Consider the following 16,059-nt stretch of genomic DNA (forward strand, 5'->3'; position numbering starts at 1 on the left):
GTTATGTTTAAACATCAATATTTGATATTCTTGGCCACAGCGGTAATAAGGTTGTGCATTGCCTCAATGTGGTTGCAGAAGGATGCACCAATATTTGAAGTGTGGAGGGCCAGATTTTTGGCAATTTTCAACATTGAACACTCTTTTTATGCTTTGAAAGGTATTCGGAAAAAGAAACTTGGGTTAGCAATTTGGGGGCCAGTGGTGACCTACATGAATAGATAAATCCCTGTCTGCTGTTCTGTTTGTATTAGCCTGTTTTTCGGTGCTTTATTTGTGCCTTAGCCAAGTTTTGTATTAATGTAGGAAATTACATACCGCTGACTGATGTGTGAAAACTGCCTTTTTTTTTTTCTTCGACATTTGCTGTTTGATTAATGTGCTGTGTTTTTTTTTCTGTTTCTATCTTGTACGATCATAGATTCATAATAAAAAATAAAATAATAAAATAAAAAAAGAATAGATACCCCAGCAATACCAACCCCAGTGGTAGGTCTGCGAACCAATGATCACACCAGAAAGTCCTGGAGAACGGAACGGCCGAAAAAGCCATCTCTCCGGACTTGGCTGTCCAGGCAGTAGTGTCTTGCGAACGTGTGCAGCAAGGCCCACATAGCTGCCTGACAGACGTCCTGCAAGGGGACTCCCCGACCCAGGGCAGTAGTAGCCGCCGTAGCCCGAGTGGAATGGGCACATAGCCCCACAGGAGGCTCCTTTTTAGCCAGAGAGTAACAAGCCTTGATGCACAAGACAACCCATCGAGAAATGGTCCGTTTGTGCACCGCCCGTCCCTTCTTAGCGCCCACGTAACCAACAAAGAGTAGGTCATCCACCGGGAACTGGCGTGTGTGATCCAGATAATATGAGAGCGCACATTTTGGGTCCAGACGGTGGAGCCTCTCTTCCTCTTTCGAGGGATGCGGAGGCGGAAAGAAGGTGGGCAAGGTGATGGACTGCCCGATGTGGAAGGCTGTGACTACCTTGGGCAGGAAAGAGGGTCGCGTCCGCAACACAGCTTTGTCCGGATGGACAGAAAGGAAGGGAGGTTGAGAAGAAAGAGCCTGGAGCTCACTCACTCTCCTGGCAGAGGTGATGGCAACCAGGAATGCAGTCTTAAGAGTAAGGAGATTAAGAGGACAGTTATGAAGTGGCTCGAAGGGAGCGCACATCAGATAAGTCAGAACAAGGTTCAAGTCCCACTGAGGCATCACAAAAGGAACAGGAGGAAACATATGAGTGATGCCCTTCAAAAACCTATTTACAACCGGGGACTTGAACAAAGAGGGCTGATCAGGGAGCCTTAAGAAGGTGGAAGTGGCAGAGAGGTAGCCCTTTAGAGTGCCCAGAGCATAGCCCTGCTGGGCAAGAAAAAGAAGAAAGAGGAGAACCTCTGAAAGAGGGGCATAAAGGGGATACACAGCCTTTGCTGTGCACCATGCCACAAATTTGTTCCACCTGCAGGAATACACCGATTTTGTGGAGTAACGCCTGGCTGCCAGAATCACATTACAGACTTCAGGAGGCAAGTCAAATGGCCTCAACTGCCACTGCTCAATCTCCACGCATGTAAGTGGAGACTGGACAGGTTCAGGTGGAGGACCGTCCCCTGCTGCTGCGACTGAAGGTCCTCCTGAGGAGGCAGACGAATCGGGGGATCGACTGACATGCTGAGTAGCTCGGGATACCAGTATCTTCGTGCCCAGTCCGGAGCCACAAGTATGACTTGGGCCCGGTCGCGCCTGATCTTCTTCAACACTCTGGGCAAAAGTGGTATAGGCGAAAAGGTGTACAACAGACCGCAACTCCACTCGCGACGAAAAGCGTCTCCGAGCGAGTGCCACCTTGGAAATTCCAACGCGCAGAACTGATGATATTGCGCGTTCTCTTCTGTGGCGAATAGATCTAACCAAGGCTCTCCCCACTGCTGAAAGAGGCATTGCGCCACATCCGAGTTCAGATGCCATTCGTGATCCATCATGCACCGAAGGCTTAGTTAGTCCGCCCTGCCGTTCAGGGAACCTGCCAGGTGTTGAACCACCAGGGTCACGCCCTGATGTTCCAGCCACTGCCAGAGGGTCAGAGCCTCCTGGCAAAGGGTCCACAACCCCACCCGGCCCTGTTTGTTGCAGTACCACATGGCGGTGCTGTTGTCCTTGAACACCTGCACTACACTCCCCCGGACAGAGGGGAGGAATGCCTTCAGTGCAAGCCGGATCGCCCGCAGCTCCAGAAGGTTGATGTGGAGCCAGGACTCCGCGGAGACCAGAGGCCTCTGATCTCCGCCTCTCCCATGTGGCCCCCCTAGCCCTGGAGGGACGCATCCGTCACAACTACGTGCTCCGGTTGGGGTAGGGAGAGGGATCTGCCGCTGACCCAATCGCGGTCCGTGAGCCACCACTGCACCTGTCTTGCAGGGCCCTCCGAGATCAAGACGTGGTCGGACAAGTTGCCCTGATGCTGGGCCCACTGAAACTTCAGGCCCCACTGCAGAGCCCGCATCCGCCACCTGGCGTGATGCACCAGAAGGAAGCAGGAGGCCATCAGCCCCAGAAGCCGCAGAGTCAACCTGATCGAGACTCGGGATAAAGGCTGAAAGATCGGAATCAGAGCCTGAATATCCCAAACCCGCTGTTCTGGAGGATAAACCCGAAACTGCGCCGAGTCTAGAACCGCTCTGATGAAGAGGAGCTTCTGAGAGGGACACAGGTGCGACTTCGGTACATTGATGGAGAACCCCAGCAGGTGCAGGAGGTCGGCCGTAGTCTGGAGGTGGCTGATGACTGTCTGGGGCGAGCCCGCCTTCAACCACCTGTCGTCGAGGTAGGGGAAGACTGAAACCCCTAACCTGCGCAGATGAGCTGCGACCACCACCGCGCTGAATGTTAGTCTGCGGCCCGTGGCTGGCAGGACATGTGGGAGCACCCCTTCCGTGGCCACGAAAGGAGCGCTGGGTAGAAGATTGCTGGTGCGGGGCTGACAGGCCCAAGGACTTGGCCATAGCCCTGGAGTCCTTAAAGCTTTCCAGCGCATGATCTGCCTTGCCACCGAAGAGGTGGCTGCCATCGAACGGCATGTCCATAAGGGTGTTTTGGACATCGGACGAAAAGTTGGCGGACCTCAGCCAGGCGTGGCTGTGAACCGCCACAGACGTGGAAATCGCTCTTGCTAGTGAGTCCGTGGTATCCAGTCCACATCTGATAAAGTATCGAGACGCGTCTCTTCCCTCTGCAAGGGCTTGAGCGAGTTTTGCCCGGGCTCCCTCCGGGCACTCAGGCAGCACGGCCGCAACCATATCCCACAGAGAGCGGGTGTAGCGGCCCAAGAGGCACGTGGTGTTGACTGACCGCAACCGCAAACTAAGGGAGGAGAACATCTTCTTTTTGAACTGTTCATACCTCTTGGATTCCCGATCTGGTGGTGGCGGATTGGGAGGTAGAGGCCTGGATAACCAGACTCTCGGGGTGGGGTGGGTGGACAAGAAACTAGAGTCGCCCGGAGCTGGGCCGTGGCACCTAGCGACGTTCCTATCTACAGGAGGGCCTGTAGTGGGCCTGGACCAAGTGCCCAACAGGACGTCTGTGAGAGCCTCATTAAACGGCAGTAGAGGCTCTGGGGAGCTTACCTGGTGTTTAAGGACCTCTGTGAGGATGTTGGACCTCACTGTTGCGACGGGGAGTTCAAGAGCCAATGCCTTGGCTACCCTCGTCAGCATCACACTATAAGCTGCCCCCTCCTCCGTAGCAACGGTAGGAGGGGAGACAAAACCAGTGTCTGGGGAGGTATCCAGGCCACTGGCTTCCCCTAGTTCCTGTGTCCAGTCCTCATATGACTGGCACTCACGTGCCAGGGGGTCCTCAGACCCCCCCCAGTCACCCTCGTCGTCCATGTCCTGAAATTCAGGGATAAAGGAAGGACCCAGATCCTTGAAGAATTGCTCTTCGGTCGGCGTCGAAAGCGGCGTCGAGCGACGCCGCTCCGACGCCGGATCCGGACCGAGGGTTGGACCAGGGACGCAAAGGGGTGACACCCTAGGGGTCGACGCCGGCGGGGTCGTAAGGTTGACCATCGAGGCAAAGTCGAAGGCTTCTTGCTTTTCTTCTTTTTGTGGGGCTTACCCAAGTGGCTTGACGGGTTTGAATATGATGAAGATCTTGAACTCCGCTACCGATCCTGGGTCCTTTCTCTCAACAGGGATCAAGACATTCGCCGCGAACTGGACGGCAAGGAGTTTGAGGAACAGCTCCCTCAAGGCCTTGTGGTGTATGGCGCGGCAGTCGATGCAGGTCTTCACGCCATGGTCACGCTTCAGGGGCAAACGAGATAGCAGTGTATAACCTGGGTGAAAGATTGAAATAATAGAAGGTCAAATCAAAGACAGTAGAGGAAGAAATCTTCTTTTTTTATTTAAAAAAAAAAATATTTTTATTAAGCATTTTTCCCCCGTATAAACATGTATAGAGCACTTATCTTGTAAACAAAAACATGTTAAATAGAAATTACTACATACTAATATAGTGTAATTACCTTCATTACATTAGAGACAATCAAATAAGTAAGAGAAATTAAAATACAACACAAAGAGAGAAAATGAAACCATACAGGTGAAGTAGGTTAGTAACGTCCGATTAGCTAATATTTCCCTCCTTCCATCGTGTAATAGGTTCCCAAATTTGTATTCCCAACGTTTTTCCCTTTTTTTCCTTTCTTGCATATATTGCAGTTTCTAAATTATATATTGACAGCAGTTTACCTAACCACTGGGAATATGTCGGTGGCAGAGGATCTAACCATGCCGAGCTATACATAATCTCAGGACTGCCATGGCTAAAAAAATAAGTCTATTACCATGCATCTGCATGTCCTCATTATTAACTCCTAAAATTATTATCGCTGGAGTTAATACTACCTCATTTCCTAGTAGTATGTTTAGAAAAGCTTCAATATCTTTTTTTGTTGTTTGCAAGTGGGGACATGTAGCAAAGACGTGCACTAGATCTGCCTCTAGACTCCCACATCTAAAACATGTAATACCCGATAGCCCTCCCCATGGGGCTATTTTTGCAGGGGTGTAATATAAGTGATACAAGATTTTATAATGTTGTGCCTGAAGTGAAGCTGAGCAAAGAATTTTCTGCCCCAGCTCCGATGACTGGAAGAAAGTTTCCCCCCCGATATCCAGGCTATTTGCCCACTTATCTGCCCATTTTTCCATATCGTCTTGTTTTAATTTTGTCAGTTCAGAATAAAATCTCTTAATCGTACAGTCTGCACCCCTTTGGATGATTTCCATAATTGGGTTTTTCCCAAATCCAGCCGACCCCCCCCCTTTTCGTGATAAGGAAACTTCTAACTTGTAGATACTTAAAAAAGTGTCTCATCTCTAAATCATATATAGCCTGTAGTTCTGAAAATTGCATCAGTCCTTGTGGACCAAAAATGTTACCAACCATGATTATTTCCTTTCTCCCCCATTCATCAAAAGCTGGGCCAGAAAATACCTCATTCGGGAAGGTAGGGTTGCTATTCATTCTTGTGTAAGCATTATATTTTCCCGGACCAAACTTTTTAGCAAACGCTTTCCAGACAGTATGTGCAGCCTGGATTGTCTTGAATCTGGTCCTTTTAAAATAGCTCGTATCAGTAAACTTCAGAAATACATTTTCTGCTTCTGCCCCCATAACCAGGCCATAAATGGCTAATGTACCCAGTTTGTCCTGCCCTTCTACCTCCGCTCCCCCCAAGAGGCCCGCCATATACTGAAGGGCTGCTGCCCAGTAATAAAGTTTGAGATCTGGGAGTAACCACCCTCCCTTTTCCCGAGGAAGTGACATAAATCGAAGGGCTCTCCTAGTTTTCCCCTTCGCCCAAATAAACCTATTGATCATGTGCTCGCAGGTTTTAAACCACTTGGCCTCGAATAGGAGTGGAATGGCTCTAAAAATATATAAAAATTTAGGTAATATCATCATTTTACGATATTAGTGCGACCCACAATTGATAGATGGAGATTATCGAGCCTATCTAACTCCTTCCTTACGTTAACTATTATGGGTGATATATTTTTTTCCACTAGTGTGTTAAGATCAGCGGTGATAGTCACTCCCAAATATATTCCTGTCTGGACCACCCGATTATCAAAATAATCTGTCTGCTGGTTTTTGATTATCTGTGTCTTAGTGGTGTTTAACGCATACCCTGAGATTTTACCAAATCTCTGGGCCTCGATCTCTACCTCCCTTATAGCCTCCGTGGGGTTCGGTGTAATCACTGCCACATCATCGGCATATGCAAGTATCTTGCATTGACCCATGCGTGTATCCAATGGAATGATTCTTTCACTCATCTCTATTTTGCGAATCAGAGGGTCCATGTACATTGCAAATAAAAGCGGGGAACACGGGCACTCCTGCCTCGTTCCCCGCCTTACTCGAAATGGGCGCATGGATCCTGCATTGACCCGTATAGAAGCCGCTGGAGCAGTATACAGCGCCTGGATTGCTTTAATGAATCCTTCTCTAAATCCTGCTCTAATTAAAACCTGCCACAGATAGTCCCAGGAGACCCGATCAAAAGCCTTCTCGGCATCTAGTAACATAACCACCATCGGATCCCCTGCGACTTCTGCTGCATCAAACAAAGTGATTACTTTACGTGGGTGGTGGGTGGTGCCCCTTCCTGGAATACAACCATGTTGGTTATCAGTCACAAGGTTTCCTATTATTCTGGCAAATCTTATGGCCAGCACCTTAGAATAGATCTTCGTATCCGTATTCATTAAAGTAATTGGCCTACAAGACCCCGGTTCAGTAGCAGGTTTACCCTTTTTTAGTATTATCACAATTTCCGCTCCCCCCAGGTCCCTGGTATGGATACGCCTGCCTGTGCCGACTGCATTGTTATAACCATATCGTCAGCCAGTATGTGCCAGAACACCTTATAAAATTCGATTGGCAGTTGGTCCGGGCCAGCAGCTTTTCCTGAGGGAAGATTTGATATGGCTTTTTTGATCTCTTCCAAATCTAACAGGCCTTCCAACTGCTCTGCCTCTTCCTCTGTCAGTATTTCAAGTGGAGTTTCACTCAAATAATCCCTTATTTCCCCAAGGTCTCTATCCTGCCTGTCATCGTATAATGTCTCATAAAATTCCCTAAAGACTTCCCGTATCTCTTCAGAATCTGTACGTAAAGTACCTGTTGTATCCCTAATTTCCCTTACTACTCCTGAAGCCGCTCTTTGCCTAGTGCGGATGGCTAATGTGCGCCCAATCCGCTCGCTAAATTCGTAACATTTCTCTCTTTTTATAGTAAAACTCTTAGCTGCCTTGGTTGCGATATCCTCTTCTGCCTCCATTTTGGCTTTTAAAAGCTTAATGAGCACATGATCCAATGCAGCCCCTGATAGTACACATTGATGCAGCTCTTCCTCAGCATCAAGGATTGCATTGGTTAATTCTCTATTTCTGAGTTGCTCTTGCTTACGTTTAAAGGTGCTGAAACTCAGTGTCTCACCACGAGCCCCTGCCTTGAAGGCGTCCCAGACCATCCCTACTGCCGCGCTACCCCTATTTATTTCAAAAAAGCTTTTAATCCATTTTTTCATGTGATATATATATTTATCATCTTGTAGTAACGCTCTTTCAAAAGTCCACATCCTCTCTTCTTCTCACTGTAGACAATATTAATGTTAAAATAAGGGGATTATGATCGCTGAATATACGTGGGAGTCTGTCAATCCCAGACTTAGAGAGTAATGCAGTTGATATAGAAAAGGTATTCCAGCCTTACGCAGATTTGGTGTGGGGCTGAATAGTATGTAAACCCCTTCTCCTTTGGTCTAATTTTCCCCCACACATTTGCGAGCACATTATTCATTGCCATACTGAGCAGCGCTTGGTATACCCTTTTTTTCCTACCTTTATATTTTCAAAAAGAACCTACCCCTAGCCCATCTGTCCCATTAATATTAAAATCACCAGCAATAATCACTCGGGGGCCCATGTAGCGAGTTCCATGTCTAGAAAGTCAAAAAGCTCAGGGTCATCTTCTGTAGAACCATATACCACCCCAAGAGTGGTCCATTCACCCTCCAGGAGACATTCAATAAGTGCCCACCTTCCACACTGATCTTCCAATTTTTTTCTAGTAATCACATTTTTATTTTTTTTAAACTGTTTATTAAAGATAGAAGAACAAAATACAAAGACAAGAACAAAAAACATAAACAAGGCATTATTGTACAATACAGTGTCGCATCGTGCGGGGGCGGGAGGTGGACTACAAAGCGAGCTTAGAAACACATCGTATGAGTGTGGGGGGGCAGAGGGACAAGAAGCAATCAAGACGTCTAATTCGTCGTGGAGGAAGCGTTGGGCTGGGGAGACAGTAGTTCCGTATCCAAATCCAGGAGGGGAGGAGTACATATCTCACCACGATAGACATTCCATGGAGACCATATCTTCCCCCATTTGCGGGGCATACCTCGAGAAACATATACTGTTTTTTCCCTGAACATGCACCAATCCAAATTCTGTTTCCATAGCAGAACTGTCGGCGGTCTCTGAGCCCCCCATAATTGTGCGATGTCTCTTTTGGCAATCATATTACCTAAGGTCACCCATCGAAGCTGCGCCACGCTATAATCATTCGGCTCCCAAACGTTCAGCAAACATCTCCTCGCCTCAGGCAGCGACCGCACACCCGTGACCTCATTCATAACATCATGCACGCGCGACCAATATCGCATCACTACAGGACACTCCCAAATGATATGGAGAAACGTTCCCACGAAACCACAGCCACGCCTGCACAGGCCATCCTCAGAAAATCCCATGCGTACAAGACGGGGCCCGGTCACATATACCCTATGGAGAATTTTAAGCTGGACAAACCGGAGGCGCGCCGGGATCGCCACCTCCTTAGGGGAAGAGATCGCAGCCTGCCAATCTTCGTCATCAAGTTCGAGCCCATCACTAGCCCACGCCTCACGAAGGTGACACAATAGGTCAGTCCTAGAATTGATCAACTTCTTATATATAAGCGAGATCGTGCTGTCAGGGACGTACCCGTCCAATATCCTATCCTCAAGCAGGGAACGCCTACGGTATATCCGTGCCCAAGGGAAAGACAGACAGTACCGCGTGTCGAATTTGCGCATACCGGAAGAACTCTCTATCATTTAACTCATATTCAGTTTTCAGCTCATCAAACGTCTTGACCCTGCCCTTGATCCACACGTCGTTCACCTTGCTGATACCGATGACGTCCCACTTATCAAACCCCTTCGACCGCCAAAGGGAGCCAAGTCTATCCGACGCGTACAACGGGGTCGCACGAGTCAACCTATCCGCCCAGCCCAAAGCCACCGTAGCACGATGCCAAACCTGGACCGCAGTCCTGGTAGGGCCCGTGAGAGTCCCAGCGGGAGATTTTGCATAGAGAGCTCTTTCGTACCTCCCACCGGGCAGCAGCCACCTATCCATCTCAAAGGCCGGATACGGCGAGGGCCCGTAGGTACAATGATTAATAGCCCCTAACTGGGACGCCCAATAGTAGCGGCGGATGTCAGGGAGCGCGACGCCACCATCGTACCACGGGAGCGTCATCTTAGCGATGGCAATACAAGAGCGGCCCCCCCACAACAGTTGTCTCTGCAAACTTTCAATCTCTCGGAAATAACTAGCAGGTACAGCGTCAAGTGTGTTTTGCAACGCGTAAAGGAACCGGGGTAGCGACATCATCTTAAACAACGCCGCCCGTCCCAGGGGAGAGAGGGGGAGCCTACCCCAAGCAAGGACATCGGCACGGAGGCGTCTGAGAGGGGGCAACAAATTACGTTCATAGCGAAGCCCCGGGTCTAGGGTAACAAAGATTCCCAGGTATTTAAATCCCTCCCGCACTACCGCAATAGGACAGCCACGGGGCAAAAGAGGAGCGTCCCCCGACAGAACATAAACACAAGACTTCGACCAATTAATGACAAGGCCAGAATTCTTATGGAAGGAGGTCAACACGTCAAAAAGGACGATCAGCGATTTTCGCGGCGACGTAAGGTAGAGCAGGATATCATCCGCATATAAGGATACGCGGTCTTCAAACTCCGGAGTCCATCTAATGCCATTCAGGGACGGCTCCCACCTCGGCCAAGCCGCGAGCGGCTCCAAGGCGAGGGCAAACAAAAGAGGAGACAAAGGACAGCCTTGGCGCGTACCTCTTCCCAGCGCAAAGGAAGCAGAGACCCGACCATTCACAACCACTTGAGCCAAGGGGTCAGTGTAAAGCAGCTTCACCCAGTTAACGAAAACCGGACCAAAACCAAATTTAGCAAGGACCGCCCACAGGTATGGCCACTCTAACGTATCAAACGCCATAGTGGCGTCCAATGACGCCAAGACGGCCGGTTCCCGCAACGTGTCCGCCCGCGCGAGGACGCCATGTAGTCGCCAGAGGTTAAGCGCAGTATTGCGGCGTGGTATAAAGCCGGATTGGTCCGGATGTACCAGGTCGCCTATAACAGTGACCAAGCGATTGGCAAGCAATTTGGCCAGGATCTTCGGTTCAGCGTTAATCAGCGATATCGGCCTATAGGAGGCGCAGCGGTCGCGGGGCTTGCCTTCTTTAGGAATCACCACTATGGAGGCCAGTCTCTGGTCAGGAGGGAGGGTACCCAACTCTAGCGATTCCAGGAACATCGATCGTAAATACGGGGCTATCGTGTCTGGGCGGAGCTTGTAAAGCTCAATAGGAAGCCCATTGGGACCGGCGGCCTTCCCGGAGCGAACCGAACGAATGGCGATCGAAACCTCCTCCACCGTGGGCAGCGCATCGAGAAGTTCCCTCTCAGGAGCAGACAAACAGGGCAACGCAATGTCTCGCAAAAGCAAGTGGGAGTCCTGCTCAGATCTATCAGACACAGGGGAATATACTCCCTGGAAATAATCAGCGAAACGTTCAACTATTGCTACAGGACCAGTAAGAAGCACATCATTCACATCCACAATCACAGGGACCACCCGACTCGCACTCTCCCTCTTATCCAGCCAGGCAAGCAGCTTCCCAGCTTTATCACCAACATCATACAGGCGTCCCTGCTGTTCCCTGCTCATTACTTTCGCAGCATCCGTGACCAAAGCTCTATATTCAAATTGCTTGAGGCCCAACAGATGTAGCCTGTCAGGGGTAACCTCGGACTCCAGTTCCCCCTCCAGGGCAGTAGTTTCACACTCAACACGGACAATGTCTGCCCGGTTACTCCTCTTAATGTTACTAATCAGAGAGAGGGCCTGGCCTCGGATAACAGTTTTATATGCTTCCCACAACGAAACCGAGGAGGAGACGGAGCCCACGTTCTCAGCAAAGTAGTGGTCTAGTGTCTTAATCAATTCGGCTCTAACCTTGGGGTCACGGAGGTACCAGGAGTTAATCGGGGCCACACGACCCGCCGTCCCCAGCTGCGCATCAACAACCAACCACACCGGGGAGTGATCCGATATACCTCTAGCGAGGTGTCGTACCTCCCGTATAGCGGAGGCCTGGGAAGAGGGCAGCAGCACATAGTCCAGTCTCGAGAGACTGCCGTGGGCCCCAGAGTGAAAGGTATACTGTGAGTTTCCCGGGTGATGCAAGCGCCAACAATCAGTGAGCCCCAGAGTGTCAAGGAATTCGCCCAACCAGGACTGAGCTTTGGAAAGTTCCCGGGGAGGATAACGATCACACATCCCCGAAACCACGGAATTAAAGTCCCCGCCCACCACAAGCAGACCCTCCGGGACTCCAAGGAGCACCCTCCCCAGATCAGCATAAGTAGTAGTCTGGAGGCCGGGTGGTATGTAGACAGAGACCAGGGTTATGACCTTCCCCTCCCAACACCCAACAATGGCGACGTAACGACCCCTATCATCAAGGATGATCTCGTCAATAGCAAGAGGGAGTTACGGACCAGTATGCCCACCCCCCTGGATCCAGAAGTGAAACCTGAGTGCGCCAGGAGACGATAACCACGCCTGTTCAACGCGTGACACGTATTGCCAAGCAAGTGCGTCTCCTGGAGCAGAGCCACATCAGGGGATAGACGTCGCAACAGCTGCAACACCACACCCCGTTTAATCCTATCCCCCAACCCGTTAACATTCCAACACAACAGTCGAAGTCCCCTACCCCCCATCCCAATAGTGAAACCCGCCCCCACTCCAAACCCAGTGCAACAACATACAATAGAAGCTTGCCATTACTGTGCCTTGTAAGGAACTATGAAACACAAACACCAACCCCCCATCCCCCCAAAAAAAAACATACATCACACCCCCCACCCCGCACCCCTGCGTGAGACTAAAAAGCCACCCCAACTTGCAGTGTGCCTGTCGCCCTAGTACCCAACTAATCTACGGAAAGAACCCCGAAGGAGGAAGAGGCATCCACCCCCCGCCCACCCCCAAAAGCGACCAGGTGTCATCAGCAATAATATCATGGCATCAAATCAAAGTCAAAAGTCAATTCGACGGACAAGGGACCGGCCACGATCCCTATTCCTGCTCCGCCGGGCCGCCCTCCGCGCCTCCGGAAGGTCCAAAAGTCTCAGAGTGATCCTGCCCCATAGGCAACGAGTCCAGCCAGTCACTCACGGCCCCAGGATGGTCGAAGAAAAATGTCCGTTCGTTGTAGACCACACGCAGTCTGGCCGGAAAGAGCATAGCGTACTTCATTTCTCTGTCTCTCAGCCTCTTTTTCACCCCTTGGAAACCAAGTCTCTGTTTCTGAACCTGCTGGGTGAAATCCGGGTAAAAACTGACTGTAGCATTCTCAAAAGCAGTCGGGCCAGACTGGCGTGACGCCTGTAGAATCGCATCCCTGTCCCGAAAGTTGAAAATCCTAGCGATGATGGGACGCGGTGTGGCACCCGGTTTCGGCGTGCCTCCAGGGATCCTGTGCGCATGTTCCACAGCAAAGAACTTGCTAAGACCCTTGGGTGCGAGATGATTCAATACAAGGTCCTCGACCAGTAGGTCCACCGGAGGGGCCCCGGATGTTTCCGGGACACCAATCAGACGGATGTTATTCCGCCGGGCACGGCTCTCGAAATCCTCCAGGCGTCTCGAAAAATAATCCCGGGCAGAACGAAGGTTACCGACCTCGGCCTGCAAGTCGGAGACATCGGTCGTGAGGCTAGATGTCTTAAGATCAAGGGACTTAACCCTCTCGTTGGTCTTCGCAAGATCTGCCCTGATCAGATTAACATCTATAGCGACCGTGTCTAACTTGAGAGACAGGGCCTCATATTGTTGCCCCAACGTGGTCTTCATTGCAGAAATGGCGCCCATGACGTCCCGCAACGACAGGTCCTCACCAGTCGAGGAGTCATCTGTAGCAGTAGTTGGAGATTTAGTTGGTCCTCCCGGCGAGCCCTTGGCGAGGGTATATCTATCCATGACGTTCGTGTGCACAGAACTCCCTCTGACACCCGGCTTGGTCTTGCGTTTTTCACCCTCAGGCTTGGTGGCCATTTTAGGTCTGAAGCCCCGGAGGGAAGCCTGGTACCGGGTAAAAATGGCTACAACCAAGTCTCAAGCAGCAACGAGACGGGTGAGATAAGCACCTTTCACCAGGCAGTGAACCGAAGTAGGCCAAAGTCACGTTTCCGAGAAGCAACAGAGTGGAGGGCGACCAGGACAGGCCACTCAGACTGAAACAAGGAGGTCCTCGGGCGAGAAACGAAACCGAAAGTAGACGACCGAGCCGACAAGACTCGGGCGGACCATTGTTGTTCAATTACTGTCCGGCCGGCAAAGAATCAGAGCCCGGGGCAATGCCATGGAGCAGGCCCGAAAAAGTCAGAGATCCGTATCTTCTGCTCCCAAAGTCCAAATCAAATTCTGTAAACGGATAAGTGATCAGCAGGGCTGTGCCAGTAATAACCCGTCGTCCAAATCAGGATAGAAGTCAGGATAGACGGTGGAGGTGGCGAGGGTCCGGGGAGCCCTGTGCTCACGCAACCATCTTGGTTACGCGCGAAGCTCCTCCTCCTCATCACATTTTTATTTCTTGCTAATATAGTGACCCCTCTATTTTTAGCGCCTTGCTTTGAGCATACTAGTACATGGAATCCCAATTGATCCAACATATATTCTTGTGAAGCCATGATATGCGTTTCTTGTAGAAAAATAAAATCTGCATTCATTTGTTTTAGTGCAATAGAGATCCTTTGCCTTTTCTGGCGATCAATCAGCCCACAGACATTCCATGTTACTAACCTAGTACCCATTCCTGTTTTCTGATGAATTTCCTAACTATAGAATCTAGAAGGTCTTTCTGCGATGATTTTGAGCCTAAATCACTTTGCTCAATCTTATTTTTAAACCACATGTCTCTACCTACTATGCCTAATCTCAACAATTCATTTCCCTGTACACTAAATCTGTCTGTTATTTCCTTATACTCTCTTATTATGCAGTGCTCTGTACCCCTTCCCCCATCCCCCTCCCCTGACAGCCCACCCTTAGATGCCCTCCCCCCATACTGGCAAATAGGTCAATCCTGACCTATATCTGACAGCCAGGGCAACTGGGTTGCCCCCCCCTCCCCCTCTCCCTTCTTACTACTCAAATCCCTTACAGACCCTTGTCACTACAGTACATTCCAAATTGACATCAAGTATTCCCCTCTTCCCCCCCCCCCCCCCCCCGTGGCTCCCTGTAACTCCTTTTCCTCACATATTTGCTCCTAGCTTATAATTATAGCTTGCGAGCTGGTTGCCTCACGGCAACTGCTTGACTATTCTCCCCCCTGTTCTCTCTGAGGGAGTTGAGGTACTCTTGAGCCATAATCTCTGAGTAGAATACTCTGAACTGTCCGTTAACACCAACTTTTAGACGTGATGCAAACATTAGATACACCTCGCAACCTACATTTTGGAATGGAGTGATTAGTTGCCGCATGCGCCACCTTCTTTCAACAGTGGCGTGGCAAAAATCAGGCCGGGCAAAAAAACTTATATCTTTATACATTTGCTTGGACTGTGGCTTTGCCTTGCTCATTATTTGCTCTCTTAACAAATAATTGCCCACGTAAACCAAGATTGCCCGTGTTTTGCTAAACGTGCTCCCTTTTTTCTGAATCAATGGGAACCTGTGGGCACGCTGAATTTCATTTTCCCAATCCCACTTATCCATTTCCGGGAATGCACCCTTAAGTAAATCAACCACGAATGCCCGCACATCTTGACCTTCCTTCCCTTCCTCCACCCCAAGTAGTCTTATATTATTGCGTCTCTGTCTATTTTCGAAATCTTTAAGCTTCCATAGCACATCTGACGAAGTCTTTTCTTGTTCCAGTCTGGTTTCCTGCAGTCTCACCACCTCGTCTTCTAGTTTGCCTGTTCTTTCCTCCACCTTTGTGACTCGTCCTGCCACTTCTGCATAAAGTTTATTTACTTATCGTAACGATCCCTGTATCTTTTTATTAGCTTGTCTAGCCCTACAGCTCTCAGCTCTGGCCTCACTCTGAATCTGTTTTAAGGTTGTAAACAAAAGATCGAAATTGGAGTTGAATCTAGAGCTAGATTTAGGGCTTAATCTCATTGTCTCTGATTGTAATTGATGTGAGCCGCTAACTCCCTCGTGATATAGTTGCGAAGTGGCTGAGTAATCCCAATCGAGTTTTTTTGCAACTCCTGATTGCGCAGGACTCAAGGAGGTCTTAGCTCTACTACGTGGCCTGTGCTTTGTCTTAACTATCCTTCGACCAGCACACCCCTTGTGTACGGTATCCAGCTCTACTTCTGAGGCTTCTAAATCGGATTCCTGGTTCTCCGGAGATAATGAAATATGATCAGGCTCCGTGTCCGTGTCCATGTCTGTATCTGGGTCCTCGCTTGGAGCGGACTCCGATTCTTCTTCCTCCTCCTCCACCTCCTCCTCCTCTTCACCATCGTTCCCAGTAAAGAAGCATTCATCGCTAGGCGAGCCCATGGCTAATATAGCAGTGTTATTTAAATCTCCTATCTGCAAGCCAGTATCGACTTGTAACACCTCTTTGTTTATAGTGTCCGCTTTTGTTGCTGTTTGAACCT

This window comes from Lissotriton helveticus, chromosome 4_1 (assembly GCF_964261635.1).
Source record: "Lissotriton helveticus chromosome 4_1, aLisHel1.1, whole genome shotgun sequence".
NCBI lineage: Eukaryota > Metazoa > Chordata > Amphibia > Caudata > Salamandridae > Lissotriton > Lissotriton helveticus.